Raw genomic sequence first — 18,519 nt, 5'->3', positions numbered from 1 at the left:
ACCACGAGATTCATCACTTATTTGTCATCAGGTACCAACTGAGGACCTGCTGGGCCCATCGTTAGAGTGAGGAAACACTGAAACACACCATAAAGATGAAAAAAAAGGGGCGTAGCGCTGTTCTGCGGTATCCTGTCGTGTATCGGTCCAAGATTGTTTGTTTATATTGTGTTTTTTGTGTATATAAGAGACTTTTAACACGGACATATTTGTCTCATTCTCCCACTGCTTCATGCGCTCCCCACTAGGGTTGTCACGGTAACCGGTATAGCGGTAAACCCCGGTAAAAAAGTTGACAATAAAAATAACCGTCCAGTTTTTAAAAAACTAAATTATCTCGGTGGGTTTACCGTGGCCGCGGTTTAGGCGCGGTGACCCTTACCAGCCACCGTCGCTTCTGCTGACGTTCCCGCGCACACGCACTTTTTAGTTTGCAACCAAAACTTTGAAGCTGAAATAATGGCCGAAGGAGGAGACGGCAGCGCCCAGGACATCCATCCGCCCTCAAAGAAGACTAAATCGGAAGTATGGGCATATTTTGGATTTCTGAAAAATGCTGAGGGACAGTTAATAGAAGACGGCTATCCCGTTTGCAGAACGTGCAGGAAACAAGTGTCTGCAAAAGGCAGCAACACTTCCAATCTAATGGCACATCTGAGTGACCATCACCCACGTCTCTACAGCCAGTGCAAGGTAAGTTAACATTAGCATTTTAGCTCAAATGCATGACGTGAGGACTTTTGGTTGAGGGAGAATGCAACGAGTCGCCGCAGCGTCCTCTGCCAGCATTTAAACCGTGTCACGGACACCCTGTTGCTGGATGAAGCATCTTATTTGTTGATGATGAAGAGAAATATACAATTAGTTCCTTGTCATTGGTTTGTTTACTTATTCAATGCCATTTATACTTGAACATTTGGATTTGATTACATAGTGTAGTAGTTATTTTAGTCATTTGTTTAAAGTGGCTATTTATTTTAAATACATATTTTTTAAGGTTGACTTGTACAGTGCTCAGGTCAAGTGTGGACTGGAGTTTTAGATTTTCATTTTGATATGAAGAAAACAAGTATATGAGAAAACAAGTGGTGTTTCTTTGATTTGTTTACATATTGTTTATGTTTTGAATATTTGGATTTGTATCATTTAAACCTGCACTGACTACTGTAACACGTTCCAGAAAAAGAAGCTATTTGTTCCTTTACTTGTGAAAAGTTGCACTTTTGCTAAGGCTTTGTGTTATTTTAGGTTTAATAAACACTGTTAAACCTTTTCAGAACTATTTCAGTTAGTGTAGAACAGGACTATCAATGCTTTCTGAACATATGCAACACCGTTTAAAAAATACCGCGATAATACCGAAAACCGTGATAATTTTGGTCACAATAACCGTGAGGTTAAATTTTCATACCGTGACAACCCTACTCCCCACCTCTAAACCCAAGTTTCCTGTCATTTCCGTCCACAAATAAAACGCTTGCTGCGCATCTTTTCACTCCTCCAGTCACGGGAGAATTAAACGTTCATATTTTTAGAGTTTTTTTCGCGAGGCATTCTTCAAGCTTCTCCATGTCTGCCGCTAGTTAAACTCTGCTCTCTTTGCAATGGCGGCAGCGCTGTAAACAACAGCGGCGTCCTGACCAATCACAAGCTTGCATAATCCGTTTCGTTCGACGGATGTTTAAAAAAGTGGGCTCGAGTGCGTGCCTGCCAGATCCCTACGCAAGGACGGATAATGGCGTTGCGTGTGCTCCGCACTGACGCAGACGGAGTGCATAAATCAGGCTTAACAGGGACAGTTTATTAAGAAAGTACCCATATTTAGCACTCAATAAGATTTTTTCAGTACAAGTACCTATGGGATGTTTACAATCAGTACTTGAGAGGTACAGGGAGCCTAGGTCACGCCCATCTACTTCCGGACCACGGGTCCCCGGAAGAAGGAAAAAATTGTAATGCAAGTAAACGGGGCTAAAAACGCTATTTTCTAATTCCGCTTGTTTTGTGCCATGGATTTTACATATGATGTAGGGATGAGCGAGTACACCACTATCTGTATCTGTTCAACCATCTAAATTATCCGCTTCTGTACTCAGAGTGGGCGTGGCCTAACCCGGAAGTGTGTGTAGTTAACCGGAAGTGGGTGTGGTTTACATCAATACGTTATTTTAAGTCTGATCAGAAGTTGCTATGTGTATTGTTTATTTGAAAACTATTTACAGAGCAGCCTCAGAGTTAAGATTAAATGTTTTTGATCACAATAGTAAAGGAACTATTACAGAACAAGTTTTTCAATAAAAATCAGAACATTAATATTTAAGTGCATGAATTAAGAGAGAGAGAATCAAAGATCTTTTCTATAGCACCTCAAGATAAAAAGTCACGAGGCGCTTCACAAAAACAAAACATGTAAAACTGAAAAAAGAATTTAGAAAATGATTAAAATATATTTAAAATGAGCAAAAAATAGACAATTGTGATTAACAAATGTACAGAAAGAGAGAGTGAATAGGAAAGAGGGAGTGGATCCCGAGGAAGAGGAGAGAGAGGAAAGAAAAAAACCCGACCAGAGCGGAGGCAGTGACTGACGCAGCACGAGCAGTTTTCAGCTCTGTCTCGTGAAATGCACCACGTACGTTACGAAAAAAGTAACTTTAAATAACTTTAAAAAGAAGCAAACTGAAGAAAACATAGGGAGTACTGAAGAAACGTGAACAGTGAAGCAAGCACAGAGATCCGTTACTGTCTGTGTGTGTGTGTGTGTGTGTGTGTGTGTGTGTGTGTGTGTGTGTGTGTGTGTGTGTGTGTGTGTGTGTGTGTGTGTGTGTGTGTGTGTGTGTGTGTGTGTGTGTGCGTGGATGGACCGGACGCGGACTGGGCTGTGAGCTCCCGGCTGCAGGGTTTTGTGTGTAGGGAGGGGCGGGCGCTCTATGTGACTGGCCAATCACAGAGCGTGAAGACAGTCAGTTACCCAATGAGGATTTTCCGTCAGCACGATTACAGATATTTACGAGTTTTACTCATTTCATGCTCGTACTCGTCAAAAATGCTTTATCCGTACCAGATACTCGTCTGAAATGAGTATCCGGCTCATCCCTAATATGATGTCCGTGAATTTTAAAGATCTCTATTTTATTCTTCCATCTGTAACTTTTTAAGGTCTTTTCTTACTGTAGGTTAAATCTTTTCACAGGCCAACAAAAGCCAAAAAAACAAAGAATTATTTCCTCCAATGGCAAAGTAATATGTCAGCTGTTAACCTTCATGCTTTGGGGCAGAAAAGGTGTATAAAAACTACAATAATTCACACTCAGTTTGCTCCACTCTGATGCTCATTGATTCAGGCTGGACACCTGCATCTCTGGGGCTGGGCTCTGAGCTGTGGAAGGTGATCATCAACGAGACTCCTGTGTTGTTCTGTTCATCTTTATCACGTCAGGCCTGGAGTTGGGGCACGTTGGCAAGCGCCTGGTGGCCAGGCTTTTACCCATGGAACCCGGCCAGGCACAGCCTGAAGAGGAGACACGGGTCCCCCTTTCCATAAGCACCCCACTTGTGGCAAGGGCCAAAGGGGTCGTTAGCATTGTGTGTGAAGGCAGGGACCTTGGCGGTCTGATCCTCTGCTACAAAAGCTATCTCTCGGTACATGGAATGTCACGTCTCTGGTGGGGAAAGAGCCAAAGTTGGTGTGTAAGGTTGAGCGGTTCCGGCTAGATACCGTTAAAATCCCCTCAATGCATAACTCTGGCTTCATAACCAGTATACTTGAGGAGTTGGATTTTCTACTACTTTGGAACCGCTCCCACTATTAGGTGCTGAGCAGGGGTGAGCATTCTTGTTGTCCACCATCTTGGTGCCTGTACGTTGGGGTTTACCTTGGTGAATGAGGGGCTAGCCTCCCTCCGCCCACGTGTGGAGGGATGGGCCCTGACTGTGGCTTGTGCTTATGCTCCAAACTGCAGAACCTCCAACAGAATTTCGAACACATCCCGAGGGAAGCGGGTAGGGTTGCAACTAGGGCTGCTCAATTAATCGAATTTTAATCACGATTACGATCTGAGTTTTGAACGATTATAAAAAACAAAACAAGCCGATTATTTGCTCCTCCCGCTTGCGCTGCCCTGAGTTGCAAATGAAGCGCTCCGTGTTGCCAACTTAGCGACTTTGACGCTATTTCTAGCAGCTTTTCAGACCCCCTTCTTGACTTTTTAATCCTAAAAGTACCTAGCGAACATCTCAGAAACATCTCTGGTAACCCTTAGCTACTTTCTGGATAACGGTCGTCGACATTTCCTGCAGGTTAGCTAAACACTCCGCCTGAGCTCCGGACCGTTCTTCACAACGTTAGGAAAGGGAATGATGTAGTGATGTGTCGGTCGCTAAAGACAGCTCTCGGAGTCGGCTCCCTGTTGGATTAACCAGAGTGAGTGACACACACACCGCACCTGCGGACTCCTGAGCAGCTAAAAACAGCTAAATGTGCGCGTGCAGCGTGCTAAACACACGTGCAGCTTGCCCGATTGCTGTGAGACCGGGTTGGGGGGTGCAGCTGTGGTTGGGACAATTATTACATTAACTGATGAACTTGTAAATAAATAGTTTATAAATAAGGTAGAAATAAGTTCCTCACGCTGATAACTAATAACTAACCTCTCTGAGGACACGGTGCTCCTACAGCACCTTGACACGACTCAATAAATGTTATGCAACATTTTGTGAACATCAATTTATTTGCATGTATTTGTTATAAATGCCACTGTATAATTGTTGCTGTCAGTATTTGCAAGATATTGGTATTTGGTTCTGTACTGGTTAGACTTAAATGAGTTAAACCAAGGTCTATAGCCCTTGGGTCATAGACTATGAGCTATAAGTATATTGGTCTTTTTATACTGGGAATCAGGAGTTATTTTAGTGATCATCTTGTTTCTTATTTTTGTCCTAATTGTGCCCCGAGCAGTTTTATGACTGAATAAAAACAAATAAAATCATCATAAATTGAAAAATCGTCCTAAATAATCGTGATCTCAATTTCAGTCACAAAAATCGTGATTATTATTTTTGCCATAATCGAGCAGCCCTAGTTGCAACTAACGACTATTTTAATAGTCGGCTAGTCACCGACTATTGAAACGATTAGTCGACTAATCGGATAATTATTAAATTTTTCTTAAATTTAGCATGAGATTGCTTTAATTATGTGAACAATGATAACAAAAGAAAGATGGGTTCTTCGATGGAAAATGCTTATTTTATTGAACTCTGCTGCTGGTAGGCCAATTCATACTAAAGTAAATAAAAATGTCTAACACAAATTAGTCAGTATAGACAAATGCATAGATAAAATTAAAATACTTTTGTCAGGCACAGTCAGGCATAACATTAAATCTCTTTTTTAAAAGCCAAGTACGTTTACAAAAATGTACACCCAAAACAAAACGTGTTGGCTTTCGTGTTATTTAAATCTTACCGAGGCGAGTCAGACTCCGTTTCATTCAACTGTCCCGACGTGCTTTCTCTTTAAGTGTTCATGCATCACAGAAGTGCTGCCGTGATACGCGAGGACTGCTTTGCAAATAATGGAAGTCATCTTTTTATTCGCCGAATCCCGGCTAGAATACTCCCAAACTTTAGAAGTATTGGTACGCGTAGCTGCTGTGTTGGACGCCGCCATTTCTGTTAGTTGGCGCTCAGCAGAAAAGCTATTGCGCATGTGCGACTCTCGGCAGAGATTGTAATGAAGTGAGATGCCTCACTCGGCCGGAAAAAACACATCTGGCGACAATGAATTCCATTGTCGACTATTTCTATTGTTGATATTTGTCGACAACATCGATGAATCGCTGCAGCCCTAGAAGCGGGAGACATCAAGTCCGAGTGGGCCATGTTCTGCATTTCATTGTTCGAGGCGGCTGACTAGAGCTGCAGCTGCAGGATCGTCTGTGCCTGTCGTGGTGGCAACCCCCAAACCCGCAGGTGGACACCAGCAGTTTGGGATGCTGTCAACCTGAAGAAAGAGCCCTATCGGGTCTCTTTGGCCTGTGGGACTCCAGAGGCAGCTGATGGGTAGCGGCAGTCTAAGCAGAATGCGGATCGGGTGGTTGTGGAGGCAAAGACCCAGGCATGGGAGGAGTCTGGTGAGACCATGGAGCTACTTCCATATGGCTGTGAGGAAATTCTGGTCCACCATCTGGTGTATACCAGCTGGCATGAGCAGCCGCAGTAGACAGTCGCTCACATAGAGCAACAGGGGAAAGATTTTCCATCATGGCCTCCTGAGCTACATATCTGACCGAGGATAGCAGAGGCTATTGGGCTTTGCTGTTCCACTGTGGCTCAACATAGAGCCGAGTCGCCGCTCCGAGAGATGGGACCGTCGACAGGATCGGACTCGCGGGTTTTTGACCGCGGTGGACCAGTGAAGCCCGGTATCCTTAGTCAGCTTACCTAATTATGATGTCGTTACTAAGCAGGCCGGAGATGCCTTTACTTTTGAGTTGCTCTACCGTGCTTTTCTTGCCAAAAACACCCAGAAAAACCTTGTTGGCTTCAGGTTGGCATGTAGCTAATGTCCCACTGAGCTGCAAATGTGGAGCATGGGTAGAAGCCACGGCGTCCGGCTACGATTGCAATGGTCTGAGGTTCTTCTTGTAATTTAACAGTCCCAGTCCACATTAGATCTCCAGAAGCAACCAGCACGACTACAGCCTCACACAGGCGCCTGTCGGCTACTCCGGAGGCCTTTCTCAGCTTCTTGGGTTAGCCAAGTTAGCTAGTAGCTACAGTTGTTCCAACTGATGGTTCCAACCATAACAGCCCCACCCTCAGCTCCACCCCTCTTCCCATTTTTGGATTGTCTGGGCGTGACAGGACGTGTGACACGGTCAAAGTGGCAGTGGTGGGAACCTCCCATTTCGAAACAAAAACGTATACATTAAATGTCCAGTATTTATGTTGATGGTGGTAACATGATTCTTCTGTGATTAGCATGTGTTTTTATTTTATTAATAGTGATTTATGCTAAAATTATTGACCAAAATGAAATTGATATAGTTGGTAAAATGTGGCTACAATGAATTTCAATGATATTCATACAAAGTCTGCTCAGTTGCTTTAAATGCAAATTTCACAAAAATAGAAACAAAAAAATGTAATTTGGAAAAACACATTCATCTGCTTATCCTAGGGAAAGTACAGCAGCTAAGTGACATCATAGTGACCTTTTGTTTTTACAGTGATCCACAGCTGAGAACAAACCCAACAAAGACAACCGTCAGCCCTGAACACATCAGCCAAGTATGTTCTCCAGCTCACCATCTGGTGTTGGTCCACCCACACAATCCTTTATCACACGGGATCTGAACAGGAGCCCACCGAAGCCCAGCAGGGCAGAGCAGATGGTGTGGCAAAGGCACAGGAACTGCGCCCGGGCTCTGAGACAAGACCACCGCTACCCGGAATCAGGGGATTTAGCAACAGCAAAACTTCCAGGAACTAGTCCTTACAGCCGCTCTGCAGTTCAGCACATGACATGCCCTGCTTTCATCCAATCCGAGCAGGAATGAAGCAAGACTGGGGAAAAGCAGAAATTCATAAATGCTGTGAGCAATCCCTAAAAGTGGGTCTGATGTCGTGTAATTTCATTCACGGAATGTTTTAGAAATCAAGTTCTTCTAAACCTTTTGGGTCAGGAAACAGTTCAGCTACAGCCGTCCTTGCCGCTCAACAAGTTTAAGATTCGTTTTATTATTAATAATGATAACAGCGTTAGATTATAATATAATAAAAACACTAAATGTATAATGGTAGGACGTTTCTGGTGTGCCTGGCACTAAAGATTAAAGCACTTATGTTGTTCGGAAGCTGGAAGTTCTTGTTCCGGTCGGACGAGTCGTTTTCGGTGGTGTCGCTGTTTCGGTTGAAAAAGTTTCAACAGCTTTTCCCACAAAGTAAAGCGACGGAGGCTTTCGTGGCAGCTGTGGTCACCGTCTAAGCGGGCAGAAACCCGGACTTACCTACTGTCTCCCAGCGAGGGCATCCAGAAAGGCTTCCGGAACCGGGACGCCCCGACAAAACCTCCGTTCAGGTAAACCGACCGTTCGGTACAAACACGGAGAAAGAGGGAAGTGTGGGGAAAGACGATACGAGCCTCGAAGCCGGGACGTGTGGTGGGGGAAGATGGACGGAGGCTGGAGCGGGCGGCTCTTTTCCCTTGTTCCTCCTGCCCGGCAGCGGCCGCAGCCCGCCTGGTTCCTGGCTTTATCGTCTCCGTACGTGTGTGCCTCGCAGCCGCTGATTGGCTGACGGGTCGGGATCAAGAAAAGGTGACTGACGTGAAGATGGCCATAACAAAGCAGCTTCCGGTCAGGATTTTTTCAAAGTTAAAGTCTTCCCGTAAAATTCTTTTACGGATAAATATATACATGCAAATGGTATTAAATGTTTATTTCTCGATATAAAACCAACTTTTCTCGTATAAAGACGTTAGTTTAATGCACCATAATATTCTTCTCTGTTGACATACTATCATTAAGAGAAGCACATGTGTTGTTTTTTCTTTCAGAATTTTTTGTTGTGGATTATTTTTCTGAAATATTGCTGAAATAAGAAAAAAAAAAGATTTTAGTACGTTTCTGTAAACTAATTTTTCCCACATAGCTAGGCAAAATAAAATAAATCTCAGCAGGTTAAATAAAGAATGTTTCATTTATTCAGTCTTTTATAACGTTTTGTGCTGTGTGAGTACTTGGAACATGTTTGCTTCTATATGCTTTTATTTTATAGGAATCATTACAAGGCTTCCCAGTAGACTGGTGCTTTAGAGTGGAACAGGGTGGAGGCACTTAATGCCTTACATATTTTAATCCTCCTGACACAAAATCACAATCTGTCTGCTACAGAGGATGGAATTCCCAAATAAATATTTTTGATTTTTTTCTATATATATTCTTGCTTTTCTTCAGCTTGAATGTGTAAATGTTGAATGATAAATTACTTTCAAAACAGGCTAAATGTAGGAAGTGATGGATTAAATTAAGTTAAGTGGAATGGTAACCTGATTTGTTACACCTGTACCATGTTAGCTGTATGGAGTCCAACTGTAAATAAAATAAAAAGTTTATTAAAACCATTATGGGAAGGACTTTGACCTAACTCCAAGTAAAACTTTCAGGTTGTGCATCACAAAATTTCTAAACACAATAACTACACCCAGGCCCACACATGCAGTGATCTACAACAACAAAATAGAACCAACCCGATGTTAAAAACCAACAGAGGCCAACAATATTAAACTCTAAACGCTAAACTTAGACGTTTCACCTGCTAGCCAATCGTGTCAGACCCAAAGAATAGAAATTCACTCACATACTTGTGAGTCTGAAATAGAAACATTGTTTTGTCAGTCTGCAGTGAATCATCGGGGGGACACTTTGACATTTGATGATAAACGGAACTTTCTTTCACAGAGAAAGGGGATCAGTAGCGCTCCCATTTGAGTCCATTAACCCTTTGATGCATGAATTATGAAATCTTCAACCATGATTTTTTAAACAATTTTTTTATTCATCTTTAGGTGTGAATGAAACAAATTTCAACAAATATTTTTTGTAACATTTTGTTAATTTACAAATAATTTATTACATGTCCAGCTCAGTGGACAGCGTGCATTCTGAGCATGAAATTTGTTGGCTTGACTTATTTAACTCCAAATGGAGGGGCTCACATGCAATAAAGTCTTCAACAGGTGTGCTTAATAGCAAAAATAAATACCGTAAATAACAATTTGGAGTACCTGTCCACTGTAGTGACCATTATGCATCAAAGGGTTAAATGTGAAGCAGCAGCCAGGAGATGGATGGTTTATGACTGGGAGCAGAGGGGAGCATATATCTTTCTATAAGCCCTCACCACAAGCTGCAAAATGGTTGCTGCTAAGTTTGATACTGACCTGTCAGAGACAGCTTTGCATGAAAATGACTCAGCCCCTATGCTGTGTATGCAGTGAATATCTAGTGTTGCATAAGGACAAGCCTCGTGCACATCTACTGTCTGTGAATGAAGCTCTGACACTTATGAGACTGCATGTGTGTGCCAGCCTGCTTTTCAGTGCTGACTTCAGAGAAACCAGCTCAGGCTGTTCGTCCCAGCCTGCACCGTCTTCCCCAGTTCCTCTGACAGACCTCAGATGTTCTCATTCCCACTCTGTCTTCTGTTTCCACACCTCCTGATCCTTCTCACAGCATGAACCCTGTTTGCCTGTTCCTTCACAGTTCTCACGTGTCTATTTTTTGCTCCTGGGACTGAAGTGGGTCATGAAGAACTGGCGTCGCCTAGTGGCAGTAAGGCAGAATAATTGCAAGGATTTCTACATGTTGGAGATCAAGTTGTAAAAACTTGGGGGGCACAACTCCTCTGGTGTGTTGCTGTCTGTGAGAGGGCTCGGGCCATGGTGTGGTGAGGTGGGCCCCTGGACATGTGATTAATAAATTTGGAAAAAATCTCCCAAAAACCCGTTTTTCACATTGTCATTAAATATGTCGAGGAAAATAAATGAGTAATAGATTTTAGAATAAGGCTGTATCCAATCTCTATGGGCACCTGCTCTTCCAAAGAGGCCTTGTTGAAGTGGGGGGACCCCATGGGTCTGTGTTAGGCGCCCTGCCTAATTCAATCTGTCTTCTACTGCTGGGTTTAATAATAAAAATCATCGTTGTCATCTTCCTCCGCTTATCCGGGTCGCGGGGGCAGCATCCCAACTAGGGAACTCCAGACCGTCCTCTCCCCAGCCTTCTCCACCAGCTCCTCCGGCAGGACCCCAAGGCGTTTCCGGACCAGATTGGAGATGTAACCTCTCCAACGTGTCCTGGGTCGACCCCAACAGCAGGAATGTGGATCGTTATGCTGATCTTGGCCCTCTTTCTCCATACTCAAAACCAGTTGTTACCAGTTTGGGGGTGAAACTTGATGTAGGACTTAAATTTGATGCTCACATCAATTCTGTGATCCGGTCCAGTTTCTTTCACCTGAGACGCCTTGCTAAAATCAAGCATATGCTGTCGAGAGCCCACCTGGAGCGGGTACTGCATGCCTTTGTAATTTCTCGGCTTGACTACTGCAACTCTCTATATGCAGGGTTGTGTCAGTCAACACTGCGTCGCCTACAGGTTGTGCAGAACAGCGCTGCCAGGTTTCTGACTGGGACCAGGAAACGGGACCACATCAGCCCAGTTCTGGCCTCCCTGCACTGGCTTCCGATTTCCTATCGCTCACAATTCAAAATACTCGTCTTTGTTTATCATATCTTCCAGGGTGGTGGTCCCCCCTATCTGGCCACACTCCTGAACAGACATTCCCCATCACGCGCTCTGCGCTCCTCTGACCAAGGCCTGCTCGCTGTCCCTCGGTCTAGGTGTCGTACCCGTGGGGACCGGGCTTTCTCAGTCCTAGCACCGTTACTCTGGAACCAGTTGCCACCCTCAGTTAGGCTGTCCCCTTCTCTGACAGTCTTTAAGAATCACTTAAAAACACACCTCCTCCGCTTGGCGTTTCCAGAACATGTTTGATTATGGCCCTCTATTGGGCCATTCCCATCTGTACCGGGTCGGCCCGGGCCGGGTAGCCCCAGTCGGCCCCAGCCTGGCCCGGTTGATTCCACACATCCTTGTCTTAAGCCCATGTGGGCTGATTCTACCCACCAATCAGAGGCTTGCTCTAATGGAAGGTGTGAATTTGCTGTCAGCAGTGGGCGTGTTGGCCCTGGTCGGCCTGAAGCAGACCCCCTCGAGAAGAGGGCTGAGAATGAGCCTTGGTTGGCCCGGAAAAATACCAGGCCACCCAGATATGTAAACAACCTACGCTACCCGGCCCGGGCCGACCCGGTACAGATGGGAATGGCCCATTATATGTTGAATCCATTCCACAGTTTTCATTGGTACACTCAATCCATCCACTCAATCCAAATGTGTTTCACACATTTGTCCTTTACCAGAATGTTTCATCTATTTTGTAATTTCCATTTTGTATTTTGTAATTTGTATTTTGTAATTTGTATTTTGTAATTTGTATTTTGTAATTTGAATTTCTTTTATTGTTGATTTATTCAATATAATTACTTACAACTGTACCATGTTCAGCGCTTTGGGCTTCCTGACAGGGTTGCGGAAGGCGCTTTATAAATAAAGCTTTGATTGATTGATTGATTGATTGACCCGGGGGCCTCCTGCTGGCAGGACATGCCCGAAACACCTCCCCAGGGAGGCGTCCAGGAGGCATCCTGACCAGATGCCCAAACCACCTCAACTGGCTCATTTTGATCAAGAGGAGCAGCGGTTCTACTCCGAGTCCCTCCTGAATGTCCAAGCTCCTCACCCTATCTCTAAGACTGAGCCCGGCCACCCTATGGAGGAAACTCATTTCGGCCGCTTGTATCCGCAATCTCGTTCTTTCGGTCATTACCCAAAGCTCATGACCATAGGTGAGGATTGGGACGTAGATCGACCGGTAAATCGAGAACCTGGCTTTCTGGCTCAGCTCCCTCTTCACCACGACAGATTGGCTCAGCGTCCGCTAGGGGTTGTATGAACTAGTCGACTAGTCGACTTCACGGCTCTGTAGTGACTTTTTATGCCTGTCATCGACTAGTCGCTGTCACGTGATAATGACTGACAAGATGCAGTCCTCGGAAAAGACAGCAGGTGATGAGCCCCTGCGTCGGGAGGCGGAGACGACGCTCTGGCACAGCGCGTCGGTACTGACACCACCGGTAAAACAGACATCTAACCAAACTGTGACCTTTTCCCTCTTGCAATGTAACCTTCCCCTCACCACCATCCTAATCTTAACCAGTTTGCGCATGCAAAGCTCTGATCGTTGATGCGCTCCAGACATCTGCGTTCTGAGCACCGCCAAATCAGGTGTCAGCATCTCAAAAACAAATTAAACATGCGACCGTTCATGTCGGCTCATTTCCTTTCATGTTTTCTGTCTGTTATTTGTGCCTGATGCGTTTCGCTGCTGCGGAGCGAGGCACATCACCTGTTTTGTTCTCCGGTGACGCAACCCCAAAATTCCACTATCTCCGCTCCGCTCCGGCAGGAACTCCGCAGCAAAAACGGTCCCGTTGTAGTCGGCTGGCGAGCAGCGGCACTCCGCTGTTTTTCTTTAGGATTGAGAGGAGATGCAGGAAGATAATAAACAGAACAGAAAAATAGTCAAATAAAAACAAGTTTGTTTTTGTACCTGGTGGTTGCAACAAACAGACACCATTGAAGGTAATGAGAAGTGAGGAACAGAAAATGAAATAATTATTTTAATGTTTAGAGCAGCAGGAAAGGATGCAGGTGCATCAGTGAGTTTGCGGCTGCTGTGCAGGGGGAGGTGGGAGAGGGCAGAAGTAGGATGCAGAAAGTACCGTTGTTAAAAGAGATGTGTTAACTTAGAAAATGTGGGCGCAATTTTAATTGTCAAAAACTCCAGCGAACCTACTGAACCCCCACCCCCCACCCACCGCCGCCGCTTCAGGTGTACGATGTCATCAATGACTAGTCGAAGTCGACTCGATTTTCATTACTTGACTGTCGACTTTTAAAAAAAATTAAGTCGTGCAACCCCTAGCGTCCGCATCACTGCAGATGCTGAACCAATCCGCCTGTCGATCTCCCGATCCCTCCTACCCTCACTCGTGAACAAGACCCCGAGATACTTAAACTCCTCCACTTGAGGTAGGACCTCTCCCCCGACCCGGAGTTGGCAAGCCACCCTTTTCCGGTCGAGAACCATGGTCTCAGATTTGGAGGTGTTGATCCTCATCCCAGCTGCTTCACACTCGGCCGCGAACCTACCCAGCAAGAGCTGAAGGTCAGAGCTGGATGAGGCTAGGAGGACCACATCATCCGCAAAAAGCAGAGACGAGATTCTCCTGCCACCAAACTCGACACACTCCACACCAGGGCTGCACCTAGAAATTCTGTCCATAAAGGTAATGAACAGAACTGGTGACAAAGTCCAACCCTCACTGGGAACAGGTCCGACTTACTACAGGCTATGCAGACACAACACATGCTAATCTGGTAAACGGACTGAATGGCCCTCAACAGAAAGCCACCCACCCCATACTCCTGGAGCGTCCCCCCACAGGGTGCCCCTGGGGAAACGTTCATAAGCCTTCTCCAAATCCACAAAACACATGTGGATTGGTTGGGCAAACTCCCATGCCCCCTCCATCACCCTTGCAAGGGTATAGAGCTGGTCCACAGTTCCACGGCCAGGACGAAAACCACACTGCTCCTCCTCAATCTGAGATTCAACTATGGATCGGACCCTCCTCTCCGGTACCTTAGAGTAGACCTTTCCAGGGAGGCTGAGGAGTGTGATCCCCCTATAGTTGGAACACACCCTCAGGTCACCCTTCTTAAAGATGGGGACCACCACCCCGGTCTGCCACTCCACAGGAACTGCCCCCGATGACCACGCAATGTTGCAGAGACGTGTCAACCATGACAGTCCTACAACATCCATACCCTTGAGATACCCAGGACGAACCTCATCCGCCCCCGGGGTTCCACCGCTGTGTAGTTGTTTGACTACCTCAGCAACTTCTGCCCCCGAGATTGGACGGTCCATCCCCAGGTCTCCCGGCTCTGGTTCCTCCTCGGAATGCGCATAGGTTGGATTGAGGAGCTCCTCAAAGTATTCCTTCCACCGTCCAACTGTAGCCCCAGTTGACGTCAGCAGCTCCCCATCCCCACTGTAAACAGTGTGAGCAAGTTGCTGCCTTCCTCTCCTAAAGCGCCGGACAGTTAGCCAGAACCTCTTTGGAGCCGATCGATAGACTTTCTCCATGGCCTCACCAAACTCCTCCCACGCCCGAGATTTTGCCTCGGCAACTGCCACTGCTGCACCCCGCTTGGCTATCCGGTACCTGTCTGCTGCCTCCGGAGACCCACAGACCAGCCACGCCCATAGGCCTCCTTCTTCAGCCTGACAGCTCCCCGAACCTCTGGTGTCCACCAGCGGGTACGGGGGTTGCCACCACGACTGGCAACGGCCACCTTGCGACCACAGCTAGCAACAGCCACCTCAACAATCGCAGAGTGGAACAAGGCCCACTCGGAGTCAATGTCCCCCACTGCTCTCGGGACGCGGTCAAAGCTTTGCCGGAGGTGGGAGTTGAAGACCATCTTAACAGGTTCTTCTGCCAGGCGTTCCCAGCAGACCCTCACTATGCGTTTGGGTCTGCCAGGTCTGCGCGGCATCTTCCCCTGCCATCTGATCCATCTCACCACCAGGTGGTAATCAGTTGACAGCTCCGCTCCTCTTTTCACTCAGGTGTCCAAAACATAAGGCCTCAGGTCAGATGATATGACTACAAAGTCTACCATCGACCTGCGACCTAGGCTGCCCTGGTACCAAGTGTACCGATGGGCATCCTTATGTTCGAACATGGTGTTCGTTATGGCCGAACTGCGGCATGCACAGAAGTCCAATAACGAAACACCACATGAGTTCAGATCCGGCGGGCCGTTCCTCCCAGTCACACCACTCCAGGTCATGCTTTCATTGCCCACGTGAGCATTGAAGTCCCCCAGCAGGACAATGGAGTCCCCTGATGGAGCACTATCTAGCACTCGTCCCAGGGACTCCAAAAAGGGTGGGTACTCTGAACTGATATTTGGCCCATAAGCACAGACAACAGTCAGGACCCGTTCCCCGACCCGAAGGCGCAGGGAAGCTACCCTCTCGTCCCCCGGGGTAAACCCCAACACACAGGCAGAGAGTCTTGGGGCTAACAAAAAGCCAACCCCAGCCCTCCGCCTCTCACCCGGAGCAACTTCAGCAAAGGAGAGTGTCCAACCCCTCTCAAGGACTTGGGTTCCAGAGCCAATGCTATGTGTCGAGGTGAGTCCGACTATATCTAGCCGGAACCGCTCACCTTTGCCACAAGCTCCTGCTCCTTCCCCGCCAGTGAGGTGACGTTCCATGTCCCAAAAACCAGTTTTCTTGTCCGGGGATCGGACCGGTCTGCCACCCGATCCACATTGCACAGGACCCTTCATGTTCCTCCTGCGGGTGGTGGGTCCACAGTTGGATGAGCCCATGTATCCGGTTCGGGCTGGGCCCGGCCGGGCCCCATGGGCGACAGCCCGGCCACCAGGCGCTCGCTCACGGGCCCCAACCCCAGGCCTGGCTCCAGGGTGGGACCCCGGTAACCCTCCGGGCCGGGTACTCCGACTCTTTGAATTTACTTCCATGAAAGATCCTGTGAACCGTTCTTTGTCTCACCCTTCACCTAAGACCAATTTGTCATGGAAGGCCCTACCAGGGGCAAAAAGTGCCCCAGACAACATAGCTCCTAGGATCATTAGGGCACTCAAACTCCTCCACCACGATAAGGTGACGGTTCAAGGAGGTAATAAAGAGATAATAAAAATGTAACATCAATTTACACTTCTAAACTGCCAATTGTATAATAATAATACTATATTAGGATATTACATGATATTATTTATTTTAATTTTAATAAGACTAACAATAATCACCTGGGAATGCACTGTCTCCAACTGTTCTCCCAGGATTTGAAGAGAATATTTAACTACTTTTTTACTATCGGAAACTGTTCTCTGAGCCCCTTAGAGCAGATGAAACTTTGTATTACAGCTGCCAAAACGATTATCTGTTAGTCAACTAATTAACAACAATTTTGTCAATTAATAGGCTCATGTGTGTCACGTTACGGGATGGTAGGACCCAAAATGCAGAACCCAGGATGACAAGGGGCATGATATATAAGAAAATCCCTTTATTTGCAGGATGAGTCCAAAACAAAAATAAATCCAAAAGGGCTGACGCCAGTAATCGAAAATGTCCAAAAATATAAACTAAAGATCAAAAACACTAGAAACCACAAGAAGAACCAAGAAACACTAGAGCTAGGAACGAGAGACTGACAGAATAACCACAAACAATGGACCGACAAGACACTGAGACAAGACAGGGCTTAAATACACAGGGAGGATGAGAGGGAGATGAGCTGCAGGTGTGTGGGGTGTGGGAGGAGGACCAGGTGAAGGCAATGAACAATCAGGGGAGAAACCAACTTGACCTAAGAATAAAACTTAATACAAAACAGCAGGAAACATAACTACAATTCAAAGGGAGGGGGGAGAAAAATAATAAACACTGATGGGAAAAAACATACCAAATCATGAAAGGCTGTAACTAAAGGAAATGACTTTAGAAACCTAGAGGGCTGGAGATCTAGGGGCAAATGGGGAAAACCCGAAGACACACGAGGACGATGCAGACATGACACATGAGGGCGCTAGGACACAAAAGGAGCACCTAGAGAATGAATGGAAGACACAAGGAGACACATGAGGGGAGATGCAGACACAGACCATGACACTGTAGCTTATAGCACCAGCTTGCGGTTACTATTATAAAACCATGAATAGTTCCTAACTCAAGTGGTATGTGCTATCAAAAGTCTCAGTGTCTGAATATCACCAGAATCTCCTGGAATGTCATTGGTTCTCCGAGATTCTTCTTTGTTTGTTTAGTTTGGACTATGTTGTTCTGCAGTTATCATTACTGTGACCAACATTTCTGTATTGCCACCAGTGAAGTGGGTTGGGGCATGCACATTTAAGGGTGTGTGTCTATATCAATGACGTTTCATACAAGCTTTTCTCAGAACAAACATGGCCACAGATACATTACTAATGTACAAAGCAAAGCAGGTTGGAGATGGCACAGACCTTTTGATATGGTACACTAGACACTCCAAGCGGCCTAAATTCAACAACGAGGTACATGCAGGTTTTAATTCTAGGATGCCTAATCTCCCTGCAACCACAGCTCTGAGGCCAGCTCATTGATTCATGTTTGTACTGGGCTCATTATGTCATGACTCGAGGTAAGTGCCAAACCCAAGACATGCAGAATCATTACTCGTCAGGCAGATTGAATAACAGTAAAGTTCTTTATTAAACGGGAACAAAAATAGCACAGGGAAGTCCTGTGGGAGTGAGCGGTACAGCTAGAGTCCAAACTGCGCTCGGGATGAATGAGGGAGGCGGGGAAGCCGAGGTGAGCGTTGGGCAGAGGGTGAGCGATCCGGGGTGGTGAGGTCGCAGAGGGGGGCCAACAGGAACAACGGAGGAGGATAGAGCGTGGTGTATGAGTCCAGTGTACAAAAACTGCGAACGGGAAGCAGGTGGAGAGAGGATCCTGAAGGGAAGGGAAACAAACACCAGATGTAAGGGGTAATCCAAAGCGTAATCCACAAATACAGTCCGAGGTCAAAAATCCAAGTATCCAAGAGCGAGTCAAAACGAACAAACGAGAGCAAGAACAAGTGGCAGGGGCTACCTAAACTGGTGCAATCATCCGGCGTAGTGAGGCGTCTCCATCCTCCTTTTAAACCCGTGTTCCTGATTGGGATCTCCTGCAGCTGCCGCCCCCTCCGCTCCTCACCTGTGGGAAATCAGCTCAATGATGGTTAGAGTGGAGATGGTGTGA

General features: G+C 46.3%; 1 protein-coding gene across 2 annotated transcripts in view; it reads right to left on the bottom strand.

The window, feature by feature from the left end:
- LOC107395749 (SPRY domain-containing SOCS box protein 4) overlaps nt 1-9,222 on the bottom strand; it is a 69,546-nt gene extending 60,324 nt beyond the window's left edge. The window contains exons 1-2 of one of the 2 annotated variants that reach the window (XM_054738013.2): nt 8,016-9,222; nt 7,315-7,572 (exon numbers count right to left, since the gene is read on the bottom strand). The gene's annotated coding sequence lies outside the window, so the exon portion shown is untranslated. The remainder of the gene's footprint in view (nt 1-7,314; nt 7,573-8,015) is intronic. The other variant, XM_015975198.3, reaches the window with a different exon arrangement.
- Between the last annotated feature and the right edge of the window lie 9,297 nt (nt 9,223-18,519).

Source organism: Nothobranchius furzeri, chromosome 13 (genome assembly GCF_043380555.1).
Source record: "Nothobranchius furzeri strain GRZ-AD chromosome 13, NfurGRZ-RIMD1, whole genome shotgun sequence".
Taxonomy (NCBI): domain Eukaryota; kingdom Metazoa; phylum Chordata; class Actinopteri; order Cyprinodontiformes; family Nothobranchiidae; genus Nothobranchius; species Nothobranchius furzeri.
Note: the sequence above shows the minus strand (reverse complement) of the source record. Positions and strands in the feature narration are given on the sequence as shown.